This window comes from Saccopteryx bilineata, chromosome 5 (genome assembly GCF_036850765.1).
Source record: "Saccopteryx bilineata isolate mSacBil1 chromosome 5, mSacBil1_pri_phased_curated, whole genome shotgun sequence".
Lineage (NCBI taxonomy): Eukaryota > Metazoa > Chordata > Mammalia > Chiroptera > Emballonuridae > Saccopteryx > Saccopteryx bilineata.
In genome coordinates this window covers 40473055-40489158 of record NC_089494.1, presented here as the reverse complement: position 1 = coordinate 40489158, position 16104 = coordinate 40473055, and the positions used below count along the sequence as shown (strand labels likewise).

The 16104-nt window shown below is 39.4% G+C and overlaps 1 protein-coding gene across 4 annotated transcripts in view; it reads left to right on the top strand.

Annotated features, from left to right (window-relative positions):
* Positions 1 to 16104, top strand: part of SLC39A10 (solute carrier family 39 member 10) — a 191376-nt gene that overhangs the window by 121676 nt on the left and 53596 nt on the right. The window contains exon 1 of one of the 4 annotated variants that reach the window (XM_066279344.1): positions 15739 to 16045. The exons of the other annotated variants lie outside the window; for them this stretch is intronic. The gene's annotated coding sequence lies outside the window, so the exon portion shown is untranslated. Of the gene's footprint in view, positions 1 to 15738; positions 16046 to 16104 lie in introns of those variants that run through there. 4 annotated transcript variants of the gene reach the window in all.

The following is a 16104-nucleotide window of genomic DNA, read 5'->3' as shown; positions in this document are numbered from 1 at the left end:
TGAGAAGATCTTAGTATTAAAAGGGTGGGAAAGGCTTAGTCTTAAAACTAAGCCTTAGGCCAGGGGTAGTCAACCTTTTTATACCTACTGCCCACTTTTGTATCTCCATTAGTAGTAAAATTTTCTAGCTGCCCACCAGTTCCACAGTAATAGTGATTTATAAAGTAAGGAAGTCACTTTACTTTATAAAATTTATAAAGCAGAGTTATAGCAAGTTAAAGCATATAATAATAATTACTTACCAAGTACTTTATGTCAGATTTTCGCTAAGTTTGGCAGAATAAATCTTTATAAAACAACTTACTATAGTTAAGTCTATCTTTTTATTTATACTTTGGTTGCTCTGCTACCACCCACCATGAAAGCTGGAACATCCTCTAGTGGGCCATAGGGACCAGGTTGACTACCACTGCCTTAGGCTATAATGACCCTGCCTGCTTACAGCCTGTCCCCCACACCCAATGCAAACTATAAGTGAGCAGACATATATATCATATTTACAAACTTATTTGACCAACAACAAGTCTGTCAATATGGCTGGGTCATATAGTTCTAGGCCTGCATTGCCCAGAAGTACAATGCAAACCACCTATGTAATTTAAAAAATTTTAGTGGTCACATTAAGAAAGTAAAAGAAAAAGAAAACAAAACAAAACAAAAAAGTAAGAACAATCAAGTAAAATTAATTTTAATATTTTTATTTAATGTAATATATTAAATCATAGCATGTAATTAATATGAAATGTTATTGAGGCAGTTTTACATTTTTTGCACCGAATTTGAGAAATCCAGTGAGTGAATTACATTTATAGCATGTCGCAATTTGGTCTAGCTAGATTTCAAGAGCTCAAATCTACTTGTGACTAGTGCACGGGTCAGGAACCTATGGCTCGCGAGCCAGATGTGGCTCTTTTGATGGCTGCATCTGGCTCGCAGACAAATCTTTAATTAAAAAAATAATAACGTTAAAAATATAAAACATGTATTACAATCTGTAAAGCCAGCAGGCAGAGCCAGGGCCACTATCAGAGCAGCCTTCAGGCCCATGCAGGTTCGCATTGGATTCGGACAGTCGGTAAAGAAACAACGGAGCCAAAAGCTGGTGTGCCGTCATCTTTAATTCTAGCTTGTACCCGGCGGGCAAGTAAAAACATACACTGGGCTCCAAAACCCACTCACATTCAGTGCTCACAAAGCCACTGACTTACCCGAGTTTCCTAGAACCAAAGGTTTCTAGCTCACCAGCCTTATTCTCCTCAGTTCCCCATCTCCTTCCTTATCCCAGATACAAACTCTGCACAAACTGGCATCTCACTCAGTACTCCGCCATCTTGGCTGCTTCTCCTGACCTACTCCACGTGGCCTCCTTCTGCTGCTGGCTCTACTCTCTCCTCTAATGATAATCTCAGGAACCAACAGTGTAAGCTCTCGTTCTACCCTCATTTTATAGTGTAGCTTCACAACCTCTAATCCAATATATAAAATAGGGAAGTCTCTAATACAAAATCACTTCTCTGAGGCATGATTGGATTGTACCGCCCTACATCAAAAAGGGTGGGAAAGGCTTAATCCCAAAACCAAGCCCCAGGCTACAACGATCCCCAACACACATTAATATCACCTGGGTGACAGCCTCACGTGGGCAACGTCATCTTTAACAAAGTGAGCATAATATATTTTATCTGCCCAACACAATCCATTCATTTCCTACTGCTCATGTTCATGGTTGCGGGTGGCTGGAGCCAATCACATCTGTCCTCCGGAACAACACCAAATTTTTATTGGATAATGCGTAACGTACATGGGTCATTGGATGGCTCTCACAAAATTACATTTTAAAATATGTGGCGTTCGTGGCTCTCTCAGCCAAAAAGGTTCCTGACCCCTGGACTTGTGCCTACTATATTGTACAATATAGTTGCAAAGTAATGAGATAAAGCTACAGAAATAACATGGGGACAGATTAGGTAGGACATTGCTTGTTGGAAAAGTCATTTAACTCAAGGGTAATGGGAGGCTTTGAAAAGTTTATGCGTAGAACAATCTGTATTTCAGCTTTCATTGTAGAGTGGATTGACTAGAAGCCAACTTGTTCTAGGCAATATATTATAATACTTTTAACTAGGAGAGTGACTTGGGTGTGGTGAGGAGATAAGAATGACTACCTCACTTCTGCTTTTCCCCCCTTCCTGGGAATACAAAGAACCACTCTGAGAACTGGGAGAAACAAGAGGAAAATAGCAGAATTAGGAGATGTGTTCTCTTTGCAACATATTAAAATACGTAATAAAAGTTGTCTGTGAGACATCAAGTATAAAATGTTCCTATTTGAAAACAGAGAAGTATCAACATATAAATAGTAACTTATGCCATGGGGTTGGATAACATTACCTAGGGTGAGTGGATAGAATGGTATTTTCAATCCTGAGTTTTTAAATAAGAATTACCTGGGCGTGACTTAAAATACAAATTTTTGGTCCTTCTTCTCAAGATGCTGGTTCATTAGGGTGAGGGCTAACTATTACACTTTTAAGCCTGACCTGTGGTGGCACAGTGGATAAAAGTGTCGACCTGGAATGCTGAGGTCGCAGTTTTGAAACCCTGGCTTTGCTGGTCAAAGCACATGTGGGAGTTGATGCTTCTTGCTTCTCTCCCCTTCTCTCTTTCTTCTTCTCTTTAAAATGATTAAATAAAAGCTAACAATAAATAAATAAAAATGGACTCAGAAGTACTCATAGAGACTGATGCTGATGCAAATGGTTCTTCAGAACACTCCTTTAAAAACACTGGTATAGAAATGAGACGACTCAGAAGAAACGGCCTACACATATGGTAGTTTAGAAACCAAAAGCCTTTGAAGAAAATTACAAAGAAGCTCCTAGAGAGATTGATGAAAAATCAGAAGAGTGCTGTCTGCTGTGAGTGGAGGAGGAGCTGGATTCTTACCTAAGGGGGACCAAGGCTGGATGCAGGGCAGCTGGGCAGGTATCTTACTTTGATGTGCAGTAAATTTCAGAGAAAGGCCCCATTCTTTGGCTATTTCTCAAGCTGTGTGTCCCGAACATATCTTCTTTAAAGTGCCAATAAACCCGTCAAATTTCTGAATGAAGGAGGAGGTGGTTACCTGCCACAAAAGGAACAGAGAAATCAAATAGAATACCAGTTGAAAGTGACCATTGCATTTAGTAACTCAGGCCACTGGTGACAATATGGGTGACCTGGTAAGTATGGAAGTTGGGAAAGTGGGTTGAATAAGTGTTTGTGTGTAAAAAAAAAGTCTTTTAAAATATTTTGACTATGTGAGGGAAGAAAGAGGAAGTGGAGAGCATAAATGTATGTTCACTTGAGAAACGCTAAGAGAGGCATGTCCGTCTTCTGAGTCTGCCCATCCTTATTTTATTTCTGTTGTGTGAGTTCATTTAATAATGTAAAAACCATAGAATCTCTGTACATGTATCATAGAATATAAAGAAATACTGTGCTGGTACATTCAAATCAGTCAAAAACTGTAGTGATTACTGATGGTTTGAAAAAAAGTGCCAACATCTAGTACACAGGTTGTGTGGGGTTGGATGAGGTACCCTAGAAAAGAGAAGAAACTGGGACCTTCAACCTGAATTTCTCAGTCTTATTACCCGTCCTCTACTGACCAGTCATGCATAATTGGCAGAACTTGCCTCCCCAGCGCCACACTGGTAAGATTCTATTATCACTTAACTATGGTTAGTCCAAGTCAATTAATCTATCTCTGATAAAGAACTTATCAGAATTTCATTGTAACAGTAGTTTTGTGTTACCGGTTCCTTCCTCTTTACTCCTCAGCACCACTCCCATCACCAGGTTAATCAGAACTGACTGGTTACCAGTCACCAAACCTATTATTTAACAATGTTGGGTTTCAGTATAGATATTGCACAAATGTAGTAAATAGTTTTGAAATGTGCTTTGCTTCCAGTTTGAATGTGGAGTGCTACAAAATATAAAAATTCAAATAAAATGAAATACAGATCAAGGTGTTAAGAGTTTCATATCTAAACATAGATGCAAGATCAATCAGAAGAATTTTTTTTTTTTTTGGCAAAAACAATTCAGCCCTTAGTTTATTAAATCATTTGAAAATTTAGCAAGTACATTTCCCTTCTGTGTGTCTGTCTGTCTCTCTCTCTGTTTCTTTGTCTCTCTAACACACACACACACAATGATAAATAGCTTAGTGGTTTAAGATCAAGGGCTTTGACCTTCAGCTGTGGGCTTGAACTTTAGCAGGTGTCTCCAGTTGGAAATGTTTCATCACTTTTGTACAGCTGTATTCTTACCAGTAAAATGTGAATAATAAGAGTACATAGGGTTATTGTAAGAATTAGATAAGATAATAATGTATGTAAGACACTTAAGAAAGTTTTGACACACAGCAAACATTAAATAAATGTACATTAGTAGTTATAGCAACAGTATTATGAGAGTAAAATTCCAAAACTCTGATAACCTCCCCCAAATCCCACCACTATTAGTTTAGTTTACAAAATACTTCTGTGTTTATTTCTCCAAACGTAGCATCTCATTACATGTTTTATATTACATCATACCTGGTATTTCAGTCATTAAAAAAGACCCTTTGAAGGCACTGTGTTGGGCCCTGTTTGGACCTTGTAACTGCAACTCCCATGGCCCTTTGTCTTTGAAAAGTCTGGTTATGGACAAAACCCCACATATGCACACATAAGAGAGATTTTAAAATTGCAATCAGAGCTATAAAGGAAAAAAATAGAATAATAAAGAGTTAGAAAAAAGAAAGTGGGCTCTCAAGATAAATAAATCCTCTCTGAGAAAGTAAAACTAAAGGATAAGAAAGTGTCAGATAATCTAGATTATCTTTTTGCTGCAGAATATTCCACTGTATAAACACACCATCAAAATCACTCTTTTTTTTTTTTAATGAAAAACAATTTTTTTTCTCTGGATTTTACTTACTGATTTTTAGAGAGGGAAGAGAGAGAGAGAAAGAGGGGGGGAAGTGGGAAGCATCTACTTGTAGTAGTTGTTTCCTGTATGTGCCTTGACCAGGCAAGTCCAGGATTTCGAACCAGCAACCTCAGCATTCCAGGTCGACGCTTTATCCACTGTGCCACCACAGGTCAGGGGAGAAAAACAAATTTTTGATTAAACACAGTTAATGCTGAAAAATCAACAGCAAGGTATAGGCAGTATTTTGTGTAATTTCATGTAATCCACACTAACCGTTTGCTATGTAAATGATGATACTGATGATAAAGGTAAGAGCAACTGTTGTTGTTGTGGATTGGAATTTACTGGATGTCAGGGACTTTGCAAAGTATTTTCCCAACATAATCTCATTACCTGTTTTAGTTCATTTAATCTTACAAGCAACCCTGGAGTATTTCTGGTTAAACATGGCAGATGGGACATGTGTGTTTATTTTTGCTCCTTCATTAAAAACTCACAAAAGCACTAGTGAAGGAAAAGTAACAAAGATACAGCTGTAAAGAGAAAAGGTAATGGGCATGAGTAATAAACACTTTTGAAGATGGAAAGAGAATGGTGAAAATTTAGTCCCTGGGGATGGGAATGGCTGGAGAAGGAAGCCCGCCGAGGCTCTAGCACCCAAGAAACACGAGAATTGAAAGCGCTGGGCCCTTATGAAAGGGGTGAAAGATAGGCCAAGAAACAAAAGGATATTTATAAATCTGACTGGAGCAGCTTGCCCAATCTCCCAGGCTATGAGTGTGTGTGTTTAAGAAGTTAAATCCAGATCTTCCTTACTGAAAGTCAGTCATAGCAGATATCTATATTGATGAAATGGCAGAATAAGCTTATCATTTTAAACTATGGAGAAATCCCTGGAGAAAAACTAAAATAATTGAAGGTTTTGTTGTGAAGAGGTAGACACTGCAGTTGGTAATGGACTGCTCTTTCTAGTCTATGTGATTTTTTTAAATTTTATTTTTTATTATTTTTCTGAAGCTGGAAATGGGGAGAGATAGTCAGACAGACTCCTGCATGAGCCCGAACGGGATCCACCCCGCACGCCCACCAGGGGGCGATGCTCTGCCCCTCCGCGGCGTCTGCCGCCTGGGGCAGAGGCCAAGGAGCCATCCCCAGCGCCCGGGCCATCTTTGCTCCAATGGAGCCTTGGCTTCGAGGGGAAGAGAGAGACAGAGAGGAAGGAGGGGAGGGGGGTGGAGAAGCAAATGGGTGCTTTTCCTATGTGCCCTGGTCGGGAATCGAACCCGGGTCCCCCGCACGCCAGGCCGACGCTCTACCGCTGAGCCAACCGGCCAGGGCTTAGTCTATGTGATTTTTTAATAATTGTGGATAAATAGACACAACAAAGTGTACTATTTTAGTCACTTTTTAAGGTATAATACTCAAGCAAAGAGTTTTTTTGACTTGTACTTATCAGTAGATAAAGCTAGATTAATTTAAAATTTTTTACTTTTTTCTTGCTGATATTTAAGATAGCATATAATAAAATTGAAGGTAAAATATAAATTTATCATTTTAAGTAATTATAAGTGTACAGCTCATTGGCATTAAATATATTCTCAATGTTGTATAGCCATCATCACTATTCATTTCCAAATTTTTTCATTATCCCAGATAGAAACTCTGGACCCATTAAAAATTAACTTTCCATTCTATTTCTCCCTCTCCCTTTTTCTCGCTCTCCCATCCTCTAGTCCAGTGGTAGTCAACCTGGTCCCTACCGCCCACTAGTGGGCATCCCAGCTTTCATGGTGGGTGGTAGCAGAGCAACCAAAGTATTATATATAAATAAAAAGACAGATTTAACTATAGTAAGTTGCTTTATAAAGATTTATTCTGCCAAACTTAGCAAAAATCCGACATAAAGTACTCGGTAAGTAATTACTATTATTGATATATGCTTTAACTTGCTGTAACTCTGCTTCATAAATTTTATAAAGTAAAGTGACTTGCCTACTTTATACATCACCATTACTGTGGAACCGGTGGGCAGTTAGACAATTTTACTACTAACAGAGATACCAAAGTGGGCGGTAGGTATAAAAAGGTTGACTACCCCTGCTTTAGTTGTTGGTAATCTTTGTTTATTAGTATGTACTTTGTCTCCATAAATTTGCCTATTCTAGGTGTCTCATATCAGTAGAATCAGAAAATATTTGCATTTCTTATGTTTGACTTAATTTCACTTAGCATAATGTCTTCAAGATTCATTCTTGTTTAGCCTGTATTTCTATTTAAATTTTAAGCTGTTAATGTATTAAACAAATTAAAACAAACCCTGCAAAGTATTGCTCATTCTATAAGTATTTCAAACAAAGCTGAATGATTAAGAAGGTTAAAAGGGTCTTTCAAGTCCACAGCTAGTAAATTAATACCGTTGGGGCTCCAGTTTGATTCTATCTCCTTGATACTTCTCAAGTTCAACAATTTCTGTTTATTGACGGTCATGTCATACATGGGTTATTGCTTCTTAATTGTACTAGTTTTCTATGCTGCAGTAATACATTACCTCAAAGTTGGCAGTTTAAAACAATGCAAATTTATTTTCTTACAGTTCTGTAGGTCGGAGATCTGACACAATCTCACCGGGCTAAAGCCAAGGTGTTTACAGGGCTGCTTTCCTTTTGGAAACTCCAGGGAAGGGCCCATTTCTTGCCTCTTTCAGCTGCTGAAGGCTGCGCACAATCCTTTTGTGACTTTCTCTATCTGCCCATAGTCACTGCTTCCTCTGACTCTCCTCTTCTGTCTCCTACTTTTAGGGACCATTGAATCAAACTGTGAGCCCACCTTGACTAATTCAGGATAATCTCCTCATCTCAAAATCCGTGAATTGAAGCAAATTAATCCCGTCCCCAATCTCAAAACCCCTTTGTCAGGTACACTAACACACTCACAGGCTCCGGGAATTAGAATGTGAACATCTTTGGGGTGAGGGAGGGAGATCACTATTCTGCTTACCAAATTTACCATATAACCTATGTCCCATTTTATTTGTGGTCATGCCATTTGCCTGCATGAAGTCCTCAGTGGCTCTTATTGTCTTTGGGGTGGCACTGAGACTCATACATAGAACATACATGGAGGGGAACTGAAACCCCAAATGAGAACCACATTTTTACTCATCTCACTGCTCTGCTTGGGTTGCTCTACACCTGCTCTTTGCCTGGCTTTCCTACTCATCCTTCAGGTGAGACCTTGAATGTCACTTCCTTCTGCAAGCCATATTTGGCCCTTTGTTGTCATAGCAACCCAAATCTGTCTCTAACAGCATTTACCACTCTGTACTGTCCTTGCCTCTTTAATTACATCCTTGACTAGATTGTAAACTACTTAAGTGCAAGAATCATATTGTGTTGGTCTTCATTTCCCAGCTACTTAACAGAGTGGCTTGCACATTAAAGGAGTGCAAACATTTTGCTTGAAGATACTTCTATTCCTTACTGTTTGTCTCTTTTTCCAAGGTAGACTTGCAGAGGATATAGATTCATATAAATCTAAGGACCAAAATGAATCTTTAATCCCTAAATGAATTGTATTTTAAATCTGCTGAAATATGTAAGGTCTATGTAAAGCCAGTAGCCAGGGCTACCATCACAGCCGCCTGGCCCATGCAGGTTCGCATTGGATTTGGACAGTCGGTAAAGAAACAACGGAGCCAAAAACTGGTGGGCCATCATCTTTAATCCTAGCTTGCACCCGGCAGGCAAGTAAAAACACACACTGGGCTCCAAGACCCACGCACATTCAGTGCTCACAAAGCTACTGACTTATCCAAGTTTCCTAGAATCAAAGGTCTCTAGCTCACCAGACTTATGCACCTCTGTTCCCCATCTCCTTCCTTCTCCCTGCACAACCTCTGCACAAACTCATTTCTCACTCAACACTCCGCTATCTTGGCTGCTTCTCCTGGCCTCCCCCACGTGGCCTTCCCCTGCTCTCCTCTGTTCTCTCCTCTAATATTAATCTCAGGAACCGAGAGAGAGCAAGCTCCTGTTCTGCCCCCATTTTATAGAGTAAAAATCAAAACCTTTAATCCAATATACAAAATAGGAAAGTCTCTAATACAAAGTCACTTCTCTGAGGCATGATGGGATTGTACCACCCCACATCAAAAAGGGTGGGAAAAGTTTAGTCCTAAAACTAAGCCCCAGGCTACAAGTATCCTGCCTGCCCACAGGCCGCTCCCTACACACATTAATATCACCTGGTCAGTGGCTTCCACGTGGGCAGTGCCATCTTTAACAAAGTGAGTATAATATATTTTATCTGCCCAACAGTCTACCAGAAAGTTCTGTCCGTTTTTGGAATAAAACAAAATACAAATTTTTCTTACCGTCAATAAACCTTATTAAATAATGTATTTCCACACCAATCCTATCTTCCGAATATGGTCCAAAATGGTTTGCTGAGCTGAATTAAGCCTTTCTGCAATCTCCAACATTGTCAGAAAAGGATCTTGCTCCAACATGGTCTTAACAACATCATCATTGATCAAAGATGGTCGCCCAGAACGTGGCTTATCAGAAAGGTCCAAATCACCTGTTTCGAATTTTTCGAACCATCTTCTGCATGTCCTTTCAGAAACTGTACCTTCACCAAACACTTTCAATAAATTTCTACATGCTTCTGTAGCATTTCTTCCTTGTTGAAATTCGTATACAATACAGTGGCGTAAATGAACTTTATCAGTAGCCATGGGTACACTATTGCTTCACACATAAGACTAACGTGAATCAACTTTGTTTTAGTTAATTTGCTACATCAGTATGTATACATTAAGTGATAAAAATAGAGAGGCACACATGCACCAAATAAACATGTGCTTACATTTCGAAACTTGTTGTGATAGAAATGGACAGAACTTTCCGGTAGACCTTATATTTGCTTGCATCTGACAAATTCTTCATTGATTAGCACATCAGTAGCTCACATTTACATGACTGAGCTAAGTCATTGACATACACGTGATTCTGCCTAATTTTTAATACAACCTTACTGGTAAAAATAAATACTTGAACAATATATCAAATCACCATAAAGAAGGAAAGGCTTTCAACAAAATGCATAATTAACATTCTAATTTAAGATACTGTGGAATAAGCATCTCCCTTGGAATTAATTCAAGCTAGTCAAGCTGAAAGATAAAGCAAAGAACAATGCTCTTATTATAAGTAACTTGAAATGCTTTTTCTTATATTCTTTGTTCCATTTCAAATGTCCATTGAACTGCATTTATGGAGTGGGAATCAGTTGATGGTTCTAATGACTTTTTTTAAAATCAACTTTTGCAGAGAAAGTAATGTAGTCAAAGTATCCTCACAAAAACTGGAATCTGCACAGTCTTATGTAAGTAAGAGGTAAGGAAATGTAAGGGTTAAGAGCATCCATTGCCTCTAGAGCCAGACTGTCTGGACTGCGGTTCTGGCTCTGCCACATGTTACAGTTTTATCTATGATGTAGATATAATATCTGCCTTGCAGGGCTGTTATGGGAATAAAATGAGTTTTTATATTTAAAGCATTTAAAATGGTGCTTAGCATATTTTAAATCATAAACCTTCATTTGTTTAGAGTGGGAAAAAAGACTGAAACATAATTGCTTAGGGAAAGTAACCATTGGCCCTGGCTGGTTGGCTCAGTGGAAGAGTGGCGGCCTGGTGTGTGGATGTCCCAGGTTTGATTCCTGGTCAGGGCACGCAGGAGAAGGGACCATCTGCTTCTCCATCGCTCCCCTTATTCTCTCTCTCCCTCTGACAGTCATGGCTCAATTTGTTTGCCCCCCCCCCCCCCCCGCACTGATGCTGGCTCCATGGAGCCTCCACCTCAGGTGCTAAAAATAGATCCGTTGTCAAGCATGGCCCAGATAGGCAGAGCATCAGCTCCGAAAGGGGTTTGCCACGTGAATCCCGGTTGGGGCACATGCAGGAGTCTGTCTTTCTATCTAGCTGGGCACTGCCAGATTTGTTCCTCAAAAAAAAAAAAAAAAAATTAGGAAGTATCTAAAACTTCTCTAAAGATGTGTGCTGGTAAGAAGAGGTGGTTTATGGAATTCTATAAAGATATTAAAAGTGACTTATTTTAGGAAAAATATTTGAGTTTTATTTAGAAACGGTGAAAGAAAAATTCAGAAATTCCTCCAAGTTACTCTTGTTTTTGACTATTTTTTGCCTTTCCCAATTTTTAGAATTTTGCTGCATCATTACTGTTAAAATTTTAATAAACATAAGCAATATTTGTTAAGATAAACCAAGTGTGTCTCATTATTAATTATCTTGGAAGCCCTAGGCAAGATTTAAAATTTGTTCTCATGTGAAGTTATTTAAAAATAAATATTAAAAAATGAGTTCATTTTAACCAGTTAAGCAAATAAACCTGTTTTTAAAAATATTTACCTGGTAACTTACTGCTAATTTATTTCCATATTGATAATTTTTCTAACATGTAACCATCCACAAATACTTTTCAAATCTGCATTATTCATTGTGGGTATTTATTTATGTTCCTCTTTTTTATTCCTATGGACTAGAAGTCCAACTTAATTTCTAGCCATGAGATTTAAGGCCCAAGCCTACTGTTTGCGTCGTTCCAGTATTCTTTGAGAGAATAAGGTTGGCTAGAAGCCAGATTGAGGAGTGAGCCATGTGTCTAGTTCTCCTTCTGTCCCTTTGTACCACACTACTGTTAGAAATCTAGATGATCATGTTTTCTGTTCTTAACACCTCCTCTTCAGAAAAGACCTGAAAAAATACTTTCACAGCAGTATAAATAAATAATAAAAGGATAGTAACTTCCCTCAGGGTCCAAATCCCTTTGGTTTCAAGGCCCAAGAACAAAGTTCTAAATGCAGATTTCCAGGGATTGGTGAGCAAAATATTTTAGGTCTGTGGTAAGAAGCATTCCTGGCTCCAACGTATAAGCAATTGTGTGGTCTGCTTGTTATCCTGGCTCTAGCTCTGAGCTTCTTCCTTATTTTCATTCTTCTGAGTGGGTCATTTCTATTTTTGAAATGTTGTGCCATGGTGAATCAGAAGCTTTACTGTCTTTCTTCCAGTAGGGATGTCTAATGGTAAAGGCCTTTTGTTTGTATTATGATGAATTGAAACTAAGGGATCTGGCTAGTGTTAGTAGGCAAATTGCATAGAAGTTAAATTTTCTACCATGGGGGGGGGGGAGTTGCTTGTATTGTTGCTTGAATTGTTTCATTTCTCCAATCTATTTTTGTTTCTGCAGAAAACTCATTTTCTTGCTTAAACCTACCAACTCAGAATGGTCTCACTTAATAGGCCCCTCAGGCAGATTTGCCTCTCACCAGGGTGGGATTAGTTCATTTCTCCCTGTGTTTGTGTTCCCTCCTCAAAGTGGTGAGCTCTGTGGAAGAGAATGGCTTTGTCTGTCAAGATCCTGCTCCTCAGAAAGGACTCCTTTGATTTGAACTTCCATACAAGCTCTCAGGCCTATTTATCTTATTTTGGAATGGCAAGTCTTTAGATGAGATGGTGGAGCTATCACTTTTCAAGGGATCAGAAAAAGATGGCCCCATAGGGGCCCCACTTTCCATCCTGACCATGGACTTGACGTGTCACATTTCACACAGTACCACAGACCTCATAGAACAGGAATGGGATGTATCTTTTGCATTTCTTCTGGCTTCACATCTGAAGCTGAGGCCTTAAATATCCAGGCTGAAAATACACAGTTTCTAAAAAACCAATAGGTAGTTAATTTTGAGGCCTATGTTTAAAACATATTCCTGAGGTCTTCTTTTCCCAATCTTTTAACACCTATTTCTGGTAATTAGTACCCCCTACCTCAGAGCTCTATAGCAAGATAATTTAGTTTTTTGTTACTCTTACCTCTAAGCATAACCTAAGGAGGTCTCTTTATCTTTAGTTATTACTAAGATTGACTTATGAAAAGAATAATTGGCTTTGAAAGATCTGATTTCTTAGAATCAGTCATGGTCCTTATAAATTTAATGAAAGGTTCTTAACTTTGTTGTGAATGATGACAGTGTTCTCCTCTACTAGAGGGGTAAAAAAACCCACAAGTTATGACGTGGATTTCCTTTAGCTACAACTTAAAATTGAGGTATGATGAAGTGTGGTTCTTATTTTTCCCTTACTTATTGTAGGGGGTTCTTTACTAGTCCTGAGAGAAAGAAAAAGCCACTGGATTTATTATATCATGCCTAAAAAGGGTAGACTGGTCATGCTTAAAATTTTAGATACGTTAAATACAATCGTGAATGAAGCAGTGTGAATAAGCAGAACAAATAAAAGGTAAACCATTTACACATAATTCAATACTCTCTTCCCCCCAGGAATTGTAGACCATCTATACTGTGTTTGTAATTCAGATAGGTTTCAGGTGTGACCTTTTCAGAACTTCTAGATTCAAATATATATGGCTCACAAAAGTTAGGGGGTATTTTCAAAATGAATATGAAGCAATAAAATATCCCCTAATTTTTGTGAGCAGTATATTAAAAATCCTATGCCCTGACATTTTGTGTATGAAACTGATAAAAATTAAACATAATATTTTTTGCTGCACTCTCTATGGTTTAACCGAGTAGTTGATTTTGAGTAAGCCTTCAAGTCATCTTCTGAAATTTTTTACCAATAGGGAAAATTACATATTAGTTTGCAACTCAATCATTAACTCTACCTAGTCATCTGTTCTAAGTCCTTCCCTAGTCAGTGTGAATACACATGATCGTATATGAATCCTTGGGTGGGTGTATGAAGTGGTAGGGGGCATGGTTTGTTTTCAAGTAGCTTACTCTATAGTTTTATGCAAAGATAATATTTAAAATATGTAACAGTAAAGCATAGGCAGCAACCAATTAGAATGAACATTTTTTATGAGTTGGGTCCTATGGGTTTCCTTCCTAGCCAGGCATTTACCCCTTAGTTCTTATAATGTGGGCAGTCTGGGGAATCCTGAGAGAAAGAATTGATACTGGGATGGAAATTAAGGGGTACTTCAACTCCAAGCTGCAGCTGTTGATTAACTTGTATGGAGCATTTCAATATTTGATCAATCAGTTCAGCTGTACTTGTATGATCTGAACAGTAACCTTGTAAATACGTAAGTAAAAATCAATGTATAAGACGAATATAAATGTTAATATGTATTTGATATTTAGAAGAAAGATATTGCATATATTTATGAGTGCTGATAATGTGTTTGAGAAAATAATTCTGAGCCTTAAAAATTTCAGGGTAATTTGGAAGCATTTTATGCTTTGGGCCCAAAGGGTTACTCTATTGATTTTATGAAATCTATAGATTTTAGTTCTAATTTTATTAAATCTCAGGACGTTAGGATACATTTAGACTAGTTCCCTTAATTTATCCATTAATCTGAGGATTGTGGTCATTATCTCCTAGTTAGTGCCAACGGTGAGACTTGAAACAGAGGACTCGGACTCAGTCTCTTTCCTTTACACCTCAGGTCTTCTCCTCTTGCCTAATAGCAGCTGTGGAAACCGGCGGGAATTAGGCTTTTCCAAACAAGGGGGAAAAAAAGGATACGAGAAGTTTAGTATTCTGGCAGTCAAGTAGGCATTTATTAAGCACCTAAAAGATGTTCTTTGTAGATACAAAACCAAACCAAATAACCTTCCTTCATGAAGATGGATATCCAGAATAGCAAGAATATGAGCCACACTAACTGGGTTGGATCTGAACTGTCCTCCTTACCTGTCCTGTGATCTTAAGCAAGTTACTTCGTGTGCTTGTTTCCTGGGGTAGGATAATACTACCCACCTCACTGTGTTATGAGGATAAAATGAATATATATGTAAAGCACTTAGGAAGTACCTGACACATAGTAAGTCTTGCTATTATTATTGATCACGGTTTTATGTACTCTGCTGGGCATCAGTAAGGCATCTTAACTTTGTTAAGTAGATTTTTGCTGGATACAGAAACGGGCATCAGACAAAACAGATAAGCCTCACCACGGAGATCCAGTAAGTGCCAGGAAGCAGAATAATGGAGCAAAGGGAAGGTGTTCAGAGCCACCTTTTAAGAAAGTATGGGCTGTAAATTGCTTTAAGAAGAGGGGAGGAGACAATTCAAGTGGCAGGTATGGCTAGCAAAGGGCAGGGAGCCAGAAGGAACACTTAGTACTGTACTTAGCGCACGGAAGTTCTTGGCTGGATGTCTGCCGTTGGTAGGGGTTTAAGGAGTAATAGGTTAAGAGTAGGAAGGAGGTGGTGGAAAACCTTGGAAACTTGTCTCAGGCCTCGATTTTCCAAGGGCGTGACATGCTCCCTGGACCCAACTTCCTCTTTTCGGTTTGGAAGGCCCGCAGGAAGGGTGTTTCAGAATAAATTGTGGGGCTAGGTAGGAGAACTATGCAAGAAACCTCGCACTTAGCACTAAATAAATACTAGCTATTAGCTTTTTGCCCTGAGACTGAAAGATTACTTTTAACAAAGGAGAGGAGTTAAGTTAACGTAGGTGTTTAACTCGTGTACAGATAAACATCGTAATTTATCAATCTGAAACCTTTCCGTGAAACCTTTTGGTGAAACCGTTTGTGCTTGCAGCTTCCATTACTCGTTCGCCTTCCAAGGCCGCAGCAACCGACAGGCCGGGCCGGGAGAAAAGGCTAGCGGTAAAGGGCGCTCCACGCATGCGTTAGAAGCCGCCCCAACTCCGCGGCATTTTTTTCTTGGAACAAAACTAGCGCGGAACCACGGACCTTCGCAGTTTGCGTAGACTCGAATTTCCTATCGCTCCCACTGTCCGATTGGAATCCGCGCGGGGTGCGTCGCCTCTACGCAAGTTGCGCTACCCGAAACGAATGGCTGGGTGATGCTTGTACGCCCAGAGCGGAGCACCCATTAGGCGGACGGGGTGCGGCTGCGCGGGGACCTGAGTGGGCTTTGTACGCCGCTAGCGTAGTGTAGCGTCTGACGCGCGGGCCTCCGCGACGCAGTTAGCGCAGCCAGCTTTGGTGAATACACGATTTGGTGCAGCCGGGGTTTGGTACCGAGCGGAGAGGAGATGCACACGGCACTCGAGTGTGAGGTAACTATAAAACCCCGATTTGTTTACATTCCCTCCCCCAGAACCGGCCCCAAGCGCGG